General features: G+C 39.7%; 1 protein-coding gene and 1 pseudogene across 8 annotated transcripts in view; both read left to right on the top strand.

Moving 5' to 3' along the window:
• Nucleotides 1-726: 726 nt before the first annotated feature.
• LOC144368578 (ras GTPase-activating-like protein IQGAP3 pseudogene) lies at nucleotides 727-13,693 on the top strand (annotated as a pseudogene).
• Nucleotides 13,202-13,777, top strand: part of Tlcd4 (TLC domain containing 4) — a 49,121-nt gene continuing 48,545 nt past the window's right edge. For 3 of the 8 annotated variants that reach the window (XM_078026785.1, XM_078026788.1, XM_021727999.3), the window contains exon 1: nucleotides 13,202-13,364. The gene's annotated coding sequence lies outside the window, so the exon portion shown is untranslated. Of the gene's footprint in view, nucleotides 13,416-13,462; nucleotide 13,777 lie in introns of those variants that run through there. The other 5 variants (XM_078026782.1, XM_078026786.1, XM_078026783.1 and 2 more) reach the window with 3 other exon arrangements.

The raw sequence follows: 13,777 nt of genomic DNA on the forward strand, positions 1-13,777 counted from the left end.
TAAATTTCCTTATACTGATAGTGTTTTCATTAATGATACTATAGTTATGCTACATAGAGAATATTAGTAGTTTCATTTTTTCCTTACTCCACAACCCATTTCTCTCAACATTTTGATTTTTCAATATTGTTAGCATTTAGGGATAATACACATTTTATTCTAGAATATGTATAACAAAGTTTGAAGCTAAAATTTAATTATAACTGTCTTTCAAAAATGATATTTTATCTTGTATTTACTACAAGGAGAATTTTAAAATCTGAGACCAGAATCGTACTTTTCTTTGTAGAAAATAAATCCCCATAAAATATCTTTCTCACTAAAACTAGTTTTTCTTCTTTTAAAATATTCTTAGTATATTTTTAAAAGGGATGGGATGGGTAATTTTTCAAAACTGTTACTTGTTGGAGAATAAAAATGTTTTGTTTTTACTAAAAAGCACAGAATACAGGCCCAAAGACTAAGTGGGAGATGTGAATTAGCATATCTATTTTCTAGGTAAATAATAACTGCTATTCTTAATGCTTCTGACTTCTCATATAGAATATCTAAAATGGGACAACAATTAGTAATGAACATGATTCAAATTTGATGAGTAAACTGATTATAGTAATACTATTATTGTATGAACAATAGTCATAATGACAGAGGAGATCATTTTGGGTGATAAATATTTAAGGGAGAAAAAGTTTGTATATTAAAAATATGGTTATAAGAAGGAGGAACATGGAGGGGAGAAGAGTGGGCTGGGACTGGGTAGCCTATGAACACCTCAGAGCTGAGGAAATGGATGAACAGAGGAGGAAGAATGTTTCCTATTAGTACCTTTGTTGGCTAGAAGAAGCCAAGTGCTAAATGGAGGCCTACTTGAAGGAGGAGCTTTCCCTCCCTGGTATAGCTGAAGGACAGCCTCTGCAATGGAGCACTGCTGGCTAAATGGGGCCACTGTTTTGCACCCTCTGTGGTTCCCTTGAAGAAGATCTGTGATGTGGAGCAGCTGCAGTACCAGGCAGAAGGCTTGTATTTCCATCACACAGACACCCTCAACTTTTGCTGTCTGCAATAGCCCACATCAGTCTGCCTTGGACCTTCTTCCCAGAGACCACAGACATCTATGACAAGAAGAACATGCCCCAGGTTATCTACTGCATTCATGCTCTCAATCTCTTCCTCTCCTAGTTGGGATTGGCCCCTCCGATACATACATGATTTATATGTGAAAGTGAAATTCAACAGCTGAGGAACTCAGCAACATGGCCTCTGAACTGCCTTCAGCAAGATGGGGGGCATCCTGGCCAGAGAATTTTCTGTAGATAAGACTGCAATCCACATAGCCATCCTTGCCATCGATGAAGCAGTGGAGTGAGGGGTGGTCCAGGACACGCTGGCTACCTTGCAGAATCCTAGTGCTCTTCTGGGGAATCTTTGAGAGCCTCTGACAGCCATCTACCAGGAAATGTTGGCCCTGGCCAAGATGGAGAAGGCTGCCAGTGCCAGGAACCACGATGACAGAGAAAGCCAGGACCTCTATGACTGCTACCTTACCCAGACTAAAATCCAGGGCAACATCAACCATGTCAATGTCTGTGAAGCTCTAGAAGTCATTGATGAAGCCCTGGAAAGAGAACCCAGAAGCCTTGCTTGAGGCCCTTAAGGACCTTGCTCTGACCCTGCAAGAGGTGAGGAGAGACTTTGCTGACTAGTATCTGAAACAAGTAACCTCAAACAGAGAGCAGAAAGCACAGGAGGTGGGCCTGGTAGAGCTTTTGGAAAAGGAGGAAGATCAGACTGCTGTGGCTGCAGCCAACAGCGAGAGTGGTCAGAACAAGCCATGCTCCAGGCTGTGAGGTGGGTCAACAAAGCCATTCAGAGGGGAGTGGCCATGGACACAGTGAAGGAGCTGCCTCCAGGGTACCCCTTTCTGCTACTGTGTACCAGCAGGAGCTAGCAGTGCCCCAGCGACAGCAGCAGGGAGAGCTTTTCCAGGAGGAGTTCTTCGTGGCTATGGAGATGCTGTCAGCCATAGTCCTGATTAACAGGAACCTGGAGGCCAGGGATGCCTGTGGCTTCTGGAACAGTCTGGCGAATCCCATCACTGGCCTAGCAGAGGTAGAAGGAGAAAATGCTCTGTGTTACTTTGATGTCTTGGTGAAGCTGCGACAGGTGCATGGAGTGGATGTTACCTTCCTGAGTTGGAATGACCTGCAGGGCACCGTGAGCCAGGGAACATGCCCAGGTCCAAGAAGATACCAATCAGGTCCTTGTGGTCAGCCTTATCAATGAGGCTTTGGACCAAGGCAGCTCTGAGAAGACTTGTCAGGCTTCCTGTTGCTCCTTGGTATCATCTCTTACTTGTGGCAGCCAAAAGACAGAAGGCCAAGGTGACAGGGAATCCTGGAGCTGTGCTGTGGCCGGAGGAGATCCACCAGGGAGTGGTCAGAGCCAACCAGAACACAAGCACAGCTGAGAATGGTCCTTGGTGTGGCTGCTATCAATCAGGCTATCAAGGAAGGCAAGGCAGCCTAGATAGAGCAGATGTTGAGCAACCCCGCCACGGCCAACACAGAAGTGAAAAATTCTGCTCCATATTAGCATGCAGCCCATCCTCCCTTCAGTGTGGTGCACAGATTTGCCCACCTCCTGAACCAAAGCCAGCAGAACTTGTCAGCAGAGGCCCAGCTGCTGAAGCTCCAGGAAGAGATGGTCAGAAAGATCTGCTCCAATCAGCAGCTGGGGCAGGACCTCATCCTATGGACATCAAGATTGGCCTGCTGGTGAAAAACCAGATCACCCTACAGGAAGTGGCTCCCACTGAAAGAAACTGACCAAGAAGAATCCCATAAAACTAAAGGCCAAATATTTTCTCTGATAAATGAATGCTAATTCATAATGGGGTGGGGGTAAGGGATGAGTGGAAGAAATTTGGATGGGGCAAAGGGGAGGGAGGAGGGATTAGGGGGGTAGGAAAGATGGTGGAATGAGATGGTCAACATTACCAGGTATGCCGCAGTCTGGCTGGGCACAAATCATGAGACAAGGTGCTTAGTGTCCACACAGACCCTGTCCACATCTACTAGAGCTGGATCAACCAGACTAAAGCCCAGACAGGGCAGTGCAGCCATATTCCCTATGATGTCACCCCTAAGCAGCCCATGAGCCACCCCAAGGTCCAGAGATGGCTGGACATCTCCTTGGCAACTTTCTTGCAATGATTGGTAAGTTCCTTGTAGCCATCATTTCATTTTTGAGCCAAATTCCATATGGGCTGTGGTATGTGGCCAAAGTTCTGAAGACAACACTGGCAAATAAGTTCCCTGATGCCACAGGGAATGAGGTCCATAAGAATGTGGGGAACCTGCTGTACTATGGCTTCCTGAACCCCACTGTGGTGGCTTCTGACATTGTGATCCTGGAAGTAAGTGATGTCCTGGCCACCCCACAGCACCATGCCTTAGGGGCTATAGTCCAGCTCCTGCAGCATGCAGGCTGGCAAGGCCTTCTCTGGGGAGACTTGGCACCTGTGGGTCCTGAATGACTATCTGTAGAAGACACACCTCAAGTTCAGGAAGTACATCTGCAGAGTCTGCCAGATGCCAGAGCTGGAAGAGCAGTTTGCTAAGGATGAGTACTCAGACATGGTGGCTGTGGCCAAACCCATGGTGCACATCATGGTGGGAAAGCTGGTTAACATGCACAGGCTGCTGCTGGAGCATCAGGATTGAATAACTCCTAATCACTGGGACCCCCTGTACCAGCTCCTAGAGGACCTTGGGGAGCTGCCCACCATCCCTGACCTCATCAGGGAGAACATAGCTGCAGATGGTCACATGGATAAAGCAATCTCAAAGTGTCCCTGATACTCTCCAACAAATTCTAAGGGCTAGAGGCAGATGCTGATGATACCAATGCCCAGAGCCTGCTTCTAAGCACCAAGCAGATGTTGGTTGATATCATACAGTTCCACACTGGGGACTCCCTCAAGGAGATCCTGACCCTCTCAGCTTCCAGAAAGCAAGACATCTGTAGCCAGCACAGGCACTGGCAGCAGCAGAAGGCAGAGCTGGTGAAGCTTCAGGCCACATTCCAGGCCCTGAGCTCTAAGACTACCTTCTATGAGGAGCAGGGTGACTGCAACAACCAGTACATCCAGGCCTGCCTGGACCACCTGGCCCCCAGCAACAAGAGTTCCAGGAAGGGGAAGAAGCAGTCATCTCTTCATTACACTGCTGCCCAGCTCCTGGAGAAGGGTGTCTTGGTGGAAATTGAAGATCTTCCCATCGCTCACTTTATAAATGTCGTTTTTGACATCACTCCAGAGATGAGTAATTTGAAGTAAATGCCAATTTCCTGAGTGTGGACATAGAACAATGTGTTTGTGGGTGCCCATGTGGCACTGTTGTCCTCTGTGGCAGCATGGGCAAGGTGGCCTTCCATGAACCTCAAATATTGTCCCCTTGTTTATGGTCTCTTTATATGTGGGTTACTAGGGCATTTATTTTCTCTTCCACTCCTATACACCAAATCATTGTACAGACTTAATCCTGGTTTTAATTCTTGCATCTTTTTGAGCTCAAAGAAAGAGTTTTCATTTGCCCTATTCAAACTAATATCCATGCTAGTCTTTTCCACCTTGTGTTAAAGTTCTTGGGTCAGGGCACTAGGGATCCTGCTGGTGTTTAAAAGTTCATTATCTCAGCTTCCTTTGTCTTCTACCCTCAGGATTCTTATGCCTAAGAGCTGACTCTTTAAGCAGATTCAATGGATCTGCAGGCCCACTTCTGCCATAACATAAGGCTGGTGCCATAACTTAGCTATTGGAAATTGTGCTGCTGTGGGTATACATGTATTGCTTTAGTATGCAGATGAATAATTCTTTTGGATAAGTATCAAGGAGTGGTAGAGTTGGTCATATGATGGTTCCATTCCTAATCCCAAAGGAACTTTTCTAATTTCCTAAAATTGTATTTTAGCTCTAAGGTCTATGAAAATTACTCATGAATGATTCAACTATCAGTTTTATTTTTTAAAGAACAATTTGTTCAAAGGAACAAGATATACATGTGCAAACTAATTTTTTGCTATACTGATATATGAGTTCTTTATGTTACAAAACAGTAGGCATGAATTTTATATGTTGATAAACAATGATACTTCTAGCATTACCCAGTAAGGTCTATTTGCCTTGTTAATGGGAATTTTGATCTAGAATTTTAAGAAAAAAAAAGGCAGTTTCATAAATTTGCTACTTTTTCAAAAAATGGTGGAAGGTAGAACCAATCCATAGAGCTATACTGAAAGATAAATGCTCCAAAATCAGAGTAGTGGGGAAGTAGAATAACAATCTGTTTATGGGGTGGAGCTTGTTGGTTTTAATTGGAATATATTTTAGGAATTTTTAATGTTTAAGGGCAAATTACAATTTTTGTGTGTGTGATGTCTGTTAGTGCCCTCTATTTTTCTCTTCAGTGGTTGGATTTTTTCTTCTAGTTATCTAGAAGCTTCTTACATATTAAGCACCCCTTTATGTGTGATTTGAATATCAGATATTTTCCCCAGCTTATAATTTGTATTTTTACTTTGCTTATGTTACTGTTATTTTTCAGCCATTAATAGTGTTTCATTTTTAGATTTATTAATATTTATGGGTTCTGGATTTTGAGATAAAATTATAAATATCTTCCCATTCTAAGGCAAGAAAGGAATTTACCCATGTCTTATATACCTTTGTGTATTTACATTTTATATTTAAATCTTTGACCCATTTGGAATATATCTTAATGTACAGTATGAGATATAGATTTAACTTCATTTTGTCTGGATGCGTTTATTTAAAAATTCATATTATCCTATGGATTTAAGATGCTGCTTATTTGAGTTTATTTCTAGAGTTTCTACTAATTCCATTATTCTATTCCTATAAAATCCTCAAGTATGTAATTATTTAAGTTCTGTAGTATGTTTTTAATATAGAGAGGGTTATTCCATAATCTTTTATTTGTTTTCTTTTGGGTGCTGGGAAATGAACTCAGGGCCTTGTGCATGCGGCAAGTATACGCTCTACCACTGAACTATAACTCCAGTCCCTCACTAATTTTTTTTTACAAGAGTTTGAGAAAAATTATTCTTGCTTGTTTATTTTTATACATGGACATTAGAATCGGTTTGCCGTATTCAAGAAAATAATTTGTTGGCATTTTCATTGTGATTGTAAAAAATTTTTAATTAAAATTTAGGAAGAATTGGTATACATTGATTTTTTTTTTTTTTAATCCCAAACACAGTTTGACTCTTCATTTGTTCAGGTTCTACTTTGGGTCATGAAGGAATGTTTCAAGTTTTCCTTATAAATTTTGCATATTCCTTGTTAAATTTATTCTTAGGGACTATTTCTTTGAGTTTGAATAAGTTTATTTTGCAAATTTGGTTTACTATTTTGTCTAGCCTTGAAAATTTAGAGTTCTTCAAAATTTTTGAAGCCCTCATTTTAATGCTATATTTACTTATTTTATGTCACTTCTCCACAATTTCACTCTAAATTTAATTTGAAAGGCTTGGATTTTGTTTCTCAACAAAATGTGAAAAATTGTAGTTCACCATTGAATTAAGGTTTTCATCCAGTTCCTTGCTTTTGTTTTTTTTTTTTTAATATTTTTTTTAGTTGTAGTTGGACACCTTTATTTTATTTTTATGTGATGCTGAGGATTGAACCCAGTGCCTCACACGTGCTAGGTGAGCACTCTATTGCTGAGCCACAAGCCCAGACCCCTTGCTTGCTGAGGGCCATTGCCAAGTAGGAATGATGCATCGAAATTTCCTTGCCAGCGTACCCTATTGTTGCTTAGAGGAAGGACTCGTGGAAATGGACTTGCCTTGGACATTCACTGTGACATTGCAAGTATGTTTGAGAAAGGTGACCCTGCTCAAGGACAAGGGTGGATCCAGGTTTAGGGTGTATCCTGCAGGTTTTAGGAAGCTCCTTGGGTTTAGGGCGTTCCTGGTTTAGGACAATTTGGGTTTAGGGTGTTCCTGGTTTAAGATAATCTGGGTTTAGGGCAGTTCCCTGTTTAAGGTTATTCCTGCTGGGAATAGGGCGTATCCTGCTGCCTGAGTTCCTGTTGAGTTCTCCTGGAATTCAGAAGGTATTTTGGGATTAAAAGCCTGGGGGAGTAGGTGTATTTCGGCTGCAGAACTTGGATTTCCCCAGAACGTGTTTGTAGAGGCCGGTGTGAGTTCGGGAATAAAGAATTGCTGTTTGAATCTACAAAGCTGTGAGTGGCTCGTGATCTTGTGCCCAGCCAGACTGCGGCACTTGCTTTTGTTTTTATTTGTTCTTTTTAGATATACATGATAGTAAGAGTATATTTTGACATATTGTACATATATGGAGTATAATTTATTCTAATTAAGATCCCATTCTTGTGGTTGTATATGATGTGGAGTTTCACTGGTCACATATTCATATATGAACATAGAAAAGTTATATTTGATTAATTTTACTGTCTTTATTATTTCCATGCCTCCTCCTTTCCATCCATTGCCTTTTGTCTAATCAAATGAATTTCTATTCTCCCCCGCTCTTATTGTGTGTTAGCATCCACATGTCAGAGAGACTATTTGGCCTTTGGTTTTTTGGGATTGGCTTATTTCACTTAGAAGGATAGTCTCCAGTTCTATTCATTTACCTGCAAATGCATAATTTCATTCTTCTTTATGGCTGAGTAATATTCCATTGTGTGTGTGTATATATATATATATATATATATATATATATATATATATATATATATATATATATATATATCACATTTACTTTATACATTCATCTGTTGAAGGGCACTTAGGTTGGTTCTATAGCTTTGCTATTGTGAATTGAATTGCTACAAACATTGATGTGACTGTGTTACCGTAGTATGTTGATTTTAAGTCCTTTGGGTATATACTGAGGAATGGGATAACTGAGTCAAATGGTGGTTCCATTCCAAGTTTTCTGAGGAATCTCCATTCTGCTTTCCAGAGTGGTTGTACCAATTTGCAGTCCCACCAGGAATATATGAGTGAACCTCTTTTCCCACATCCTCACCAACATTTATTGTTACTTGTATTCTTGGTAATTGCTTAGGCACTCTTTATTGCAGTTATAACAGGATCTTTTCATTCTTTTATTTTGTAAAGAAGTATTCTATGTGCGTACATATGTATACATGTATGTGTGTATGCATGTATATATACATGTAGGTGTACACATGTGTATACAATTAAAGTAGTTCCAAGAAAGGATGTATGTATTTAAATTAATTTTATATCCTGATCCATACTTAATTTTCTATTATTTATGTATTTTTGTTGATTTTCTTTGATATATTCATACTTATTTACTAAAATATGCATGTATATTTTAGTTGACTTTCATAATATCATATCATCATCTATCAATAGTGACAATTTTGCATTTTTTTCCTAGTATTGATATGGTCACTTTCTCTCTTTCATCCAGTTCCCACAACTGGTATTTCTAGTATCCCTTAAATTAGTAGTGGAAGAATAGGCATCCCTTTTGTCTTTCTCTTGACTTGAGCCAGGCTCTTCTAGTGTTTCCCATTAAATCTGGAGCTGGCTTTGAGTTTTAAATTTACTTTCTCAACACATTACTATTTTGCCTTATCTGAAAACTGAAAATTTGGTCCAATGGTAAAATTCCTACATGTCCAATAAGGTACTGTTTTAATCCTCCCTCCCATTTTTTCCTATGAAACCTTATAGTATTTGCAAGTATGTATAGAAAAGTATCTGGAAGGATATTTAACAAATTGATCTAAAAGTTACACATCATATAAATAGTGATTGGTAACATTAGTTTCAACTAATAAATAAATCTAAAAAAAATAATTTTTGACACAATTAAAAAATAAGTTGGAAATTAAAAAAAAAACAGAACTGTGGTTCTTCCCATGCCATTGTTCTGGATTCCTTTCTGTTATTAATTTTTTATAATACAAAAATAAGACCCTCCTTTTTAAATATTATGGAAGTGATCTTTGCAAATAGCAATAAAATGAGAGTATTCATCGGAAAACTTTGTTTCATTTATAAGAATTATTTACTTTTCTTTTTAAGGATGGAGAAAAAAATCTCCAAGAGATGAAAGATTTCAATATATTTTGGAAGCTGAAGATGGGTTAATTAGTGGTAATTGGCTTGGCCAAGTGTAAGAGGGACTAAAGTAAGTGTTTAGAGTAGATAGCACTTGGCTGTGGGGTATACTGTGGAGGGGAGGGGTGGGGCATTAGACTGAAGGAGGTTTACTCTAAAGTGATTGTTTTACTGAACTCTGAACCCCCTGGTCCTTCATGTAGCCAGACTGGACTCGGGTACTATATCCTAATGGTACCACCATCAATATAATACCCCTCTGAGATTAATGTTTCTTCTCTGGAGAAAGGATTTATTCTTCCACGGAGAGTTCCCACAATAAAAGGGCTAACTAAAGAATTGAAAGAACCCTTGAAAATGAAATATATGTTTGGAACAGAACTTTAGTAGAAGATTAGAAGATAAAGTTAAGGCATTCTCCTGGCCCAGGATTTCTCACTATGACCATTTGGGGCAGGGAATTTTTGTTGTTGTTGTTGCTGTGGGGGCTGTTCTGTGCATTGTAAAATGATTAGCAACCACTCTGGCCTCTACTCATTGTATGCCAAGGCATCTGCTCTTTCCTGTGGTGACAACCAAAATTATCTACAGACATTGTCACATTGCCCTAGGGCAGAGAAATCAACCTTCCAACTCCTCCCTTTGACAATTTCTGTCTCAGACGATGGAAAAGAAAGATGCAGAGATGATCAGTAGAATAAAGGGATGACAAATTTAGAGAATTAATGTCGATAGTCTAATAGCCTATTAACAAGAATTCACAAGGAGAGAACAGAGAAAAAGGTAGGGAGGAAATTATTGAAGAAATATAAGAAAAAATTGCAGATAAAAGACCATTTAATGTTCAATACAATTGTTTTTTTAAAGACCTATTCTAAAATACATCATTATGAAACTTTAGACTACCAGGGAAAATTCTAGAAAGAAAAACAGATAAAATACAGAGGAGTTGGAAACTAGAAAGACATTAGACATTTCAATAGCAGCATTAAAAGTAAAAGACAGTGGAATAATGTTTTTACAGTCTATAGGAAATTGAACTCAATCCTATCTAAATTATCAATCAGTAATAAGAACAGAATGCATTTTCAGACATGGAAGTGAATATTTTCTCCCTATGTATCCCCTCTGAGTAAACCACTGGAGTCTACTGCAGCAAAATAAGAGTAAACTCAGTCATGTTTGGGCATTGAAAGGTATTATTAATGGACATTGGATAGATATGTTAAGGATTTTAGACAAAATTTAGGTTTAGATTATTTTAAAAGTGAAAAAGCAAGGCAATTGTTAACTCCAGGAACATATTTTCAAGAAAAGTATTATTATGGCACACTACTTGATTCAGCAATGCCATGATATTTACATTTTGTTATGAATGATGTAAACTCTAATTATTGTTTACTGAATGTGATGTGTCAAGCCAAGGCTGTGGGGGCAAAGTGGTGGTGATGCTGGTGTGTAAACAGCATGTTATTTTCCAATACCATGACAAGATGTCAATAAGTAGTATCTAAAACTGAAAATTAAGTAACATTGGAATATGGGTTCCATTAGGAATTGAAGAACATACAGCTGTGTTGTAGGGAATATGGGGCAAAATAGGTGGAAAGGAGTAGGGCAGAGACTGATGTGACTTAAGGATGAATGTTTTTATTATAAGCCATTAAGAACCATTTGAGGATACAAAATGTTATATGCTTATATGGAAATATCACAAAACCCAATTATTTTATACAATTAATATGCACAATAATTAGTATAAAAAATGAGAAAAAAGAAAATGTGAATTTTCACCCATGTAGAAAAATAGAAAAATTTTATTTTTATAAATAAAATGCAGAAAAAGCAACACATATTCATTATGGGGAAAAATCACATAAAATAATTAATTGTTATAATATCCTGAAATAGTTTCTTTCTAGAAATTTCAAAAACACAGATGAATATACTTTTAAATGCTCATAAAGTCTCACAAAAATTCTTGATACACTTTTTCCAACATAGGAAAAAGTGTAGTACTTGAGGTTATTTACTTTTTACTACTCAAACCTTTCTGATCAAAGTGTTCGGCTGCCACTAACAGCCTAGTGAAGAATTGAGGCAGTTTTCCAAAACACTTTTATCTTGCTATCTTAGCAAGAAGTAGCTTTTGGTCTCAGTTTTTCAAACAAATGACTCTATTTAGAAGTTTAAGAACCTTGGGAAAGAGAAGTTCATCAGGAAAATTTGCTTCAATTAAGAGAATTTTTGTACTTTTTGAAGTGCAGATGAATAATTTAATTTTTCTGAACTGTTTCCTTGAACCATTTCTAGGAACAAAGATACAAAAAGTGCAATTCAGCCTTCATACTTCACATTTAAAATGCAGAAAAACTTTGGAGTAAATACAGAATTTTGAAGAAGTATCATTAGAAAGGGAATATTGGTAAAACAAAGGTAAGAATAATTAAAGATCTAAATGTAAATAACAAAAGTGATATTTTAAAGAAATTAAGCTGCACTAAAATTTTCAGGAAAAAATGTAGTTGATGTAGTCTGTCCCTCAAGGTCACTGAGTTTTGATTAGTTTTCAAATTTTAACATTTAAGTAATATTTACATTTAATATTTAATAATCCTTTTGAATCTCAGGCTTTGTCTTTCTTGCAGTTTGGTGATGCATTTATAGAGGCCTAACATGAAGGAATACAGTGGGACATGTAGTGTATTCTGTGGGTTTACTTGGCCTGAGTTCTTGCTATTGTTAACAAATTATTATTAATAATAATAACAGAATAACTAACAACTAACAGAATAGAACCGAACAACTAACAGCCACCACTGACATTCATACTAGTGTCTGTCTGTAGGGGGGTAGTTTTGATCCAGAGTCCTGAGATGACACTGAAATCTATCCTCTCTGTGGGCTGACCCCACATATGTCCACATACAATCATCCTGCCCAAGGAGTTAAGAAATAACCAAAATTGTCAGGTACTACACACATTGTGAAGCAACTATGATGAAACAGATGTGGTCAAAGAGCACTGCTGCCCTGCCTGGTATGTTCTGAATCTTAGGAAGCAAAAAGGGAATATGCATTTGGGGGCCTGCAGGATGGATCTTCCTCCCTTCCTGAATACAGGACAGGTTTCTGTCCCTATAGCACATTTTGTATTTTCCAAGTTAGTCTGAGCTTCTTTTGCTAAGACTGGGTCTTCAGAAGTAACTGAATTATTATTACCATTTTGTATATGAATAAATTGAGCCTCCGTAAAATTCAGTTAGCTAAAGTCACACAGCTCTAATAAATAGATGGACAGAATGTCAGGTTTTGATTTCAATTATATTGCTTTTCCCTTGAAAATAAATATGGACAGGGTGTGTGAGGTTTTTTGTTTTTTTGTTGTGTGTGTGTGGGTGTGTGTATGTGTTCTGGCCCAAATTTGAAGCAGATCTGTATTTATGGGCATGTATATATTAGGTCAAATATGTTAGCTCTATTGATGGATATTTCTCACAAGTAACTATCCTGTGTCGTTAACGGTGGTGTTTACAAATTACTTATTTAGAACTTATGTCCTTTCAAAAAAAAAAAAAAAGCGGGAGGGGGGACTTTGCTCTTATTATTTTTATTCCACACAATTCTTTGTGGTTGATCCAGTTTTCGTCGCCATATATAAAAGGTTGAAAATATATTTAAAGGCAAAGTTTATGCTCTGGGCAACTTGAGATTCTTAGCCAGCTTCAAAATTTCAAATCTTGCTTCAGACAACAGAGGGGGCTCCAGGCAGGTGTAGGTAGAGCGCTGGTGCAGCCATAAAGAATGTTTTTCAGGAATTCTGGAGGAGGCTGCTCAGAGAGAACAGGCCTCTTCCACATGCCTTCTACCTAGTTTGGAATGCACCTGCAGCCCCAAAGGAGAATGGGGCGGGTCTCGACTTTGGCCATGTCAGACGTGGCAGGAAGAAGCAGCAGTTGCCCTTTCGTCTCCTTTCTGGTGATCAAATCATGCTGTTCATTAACACAGTATTTGGATATTTAGGGCAGAATGTCAATTCATAATCTAAAAAGATTTCTGGTTATGTGGCTAGTCCCGGTGCAGACCGCTGCGGAGGCGGACTCACAGTTCTCTCCACTCCTGAGTTTGGTTACTTGCTTTGGAAATCCCGGGAACCACATGCTGTGCCGCTGGTGAGGTGTGATCTTCCAGGATCCCACTGCAGCCTACCTCAGGTGTGGGCGATTTGGAGTCCTTTTCCGGGACTTCAGTTTCAGGACCCGGAGGTGGGCCCCTGGGACCTCTTCGCGGCCCCGCCCACTTTGGCCCAGGGGTCGGAGCCGTGGGGAACCGAAGCCGGAGCCGGAGCAGCCGCGGCCCCTTTAAGGAGCCGCTCTGCGGTAACCCGAGCCCGCAGTTTCGGGCGGGCGCGGCGGCCGCGCGGCAGCTGAAGCCTCGGCGACTGCTCCTCCAAGCGGCCCGGAGCCCGCGGCTTCCCTGGCTCCCGCGAGCGTCTCGCGGGGGTGGCTCTGGCCGGCACCAGCCTTCGGGCCGGGCCGAATGACCAGGAGCCTGTAACCACTGCCGCCCACTCCCGGCCCGGCGCTGTCGCCGCCCGTGCCCAAGTCGCCCCGGGACCCGGCACAGG

Source organism: Ictidomys tridecemlineatus, chromosome 11 (assembly GCF_052094955.1).
Source record: "Ictidomys tridecemlineatus isolate mIctTri1 chromosome 11, mIctTri1.hap1, whole genome shotgun sequence".
In the NCBI taxonomy this organism is placed as follows: domain Eukaryota; kingdom Metazoa; phylum Chordata; class Mammalia; order Rodentia; family Sciuridae; genus Ictidomys; species Ictidomys tridecemlineatus.